The sequence below is a fragment of the Sinocyclocheilus anshuiensis genome, unplaced genomic scaffold (genome assembly GCF_001515605.1).
Source record: "Sinocyclocheilus anshuiensis isolate Anshui unplaced genomic scaffold, SAMN03320099.WGS_v1.1 scaffold726, whole genome shotgun sequence".
Taxonomy (NCBI): domain Eukaryota; kingdom Metazoa; phylum Chordata; class Actinopteri; order Cypriniformes; family Cyprinidae; genus Sinocyclocheilus; species Sinocyclocheilus anshuiensis.
This window is the reverse complement of record NW_015542365.1, coordinates 104,779-105,082: the sequence shown is the minus strand read 5'-3', so window position 1 is coordinate 105,082 and position 304 is coordinate 104,779.

Genomic DNA, 304 nt, shown 5'->3' with positions numbered 1-304 from the left:
TGATTGGCCAGCTATCCAGTGCGTTGTGATTGGCCGGATACCTCAAGCATGTGACGGAAATGTTACGCCTCTTACCATACTGTGATGCTGTCTCCCGGCACGACCAGACAAAACAAATAAAACCCATTATAAACAAGGCATTTGTTGCATCCAGTGGGGACATAATTACGGATTATAATGACTTATACTGTATTTTTACGCGCTGCCTTGCATCGCGCCGCGTAAACCTAAAACCATGTCTGCAGTTGTGATCGGAGAAATGACAAACAACAAGCGCTACTCTACACTGCTCAAAACTCGAGTT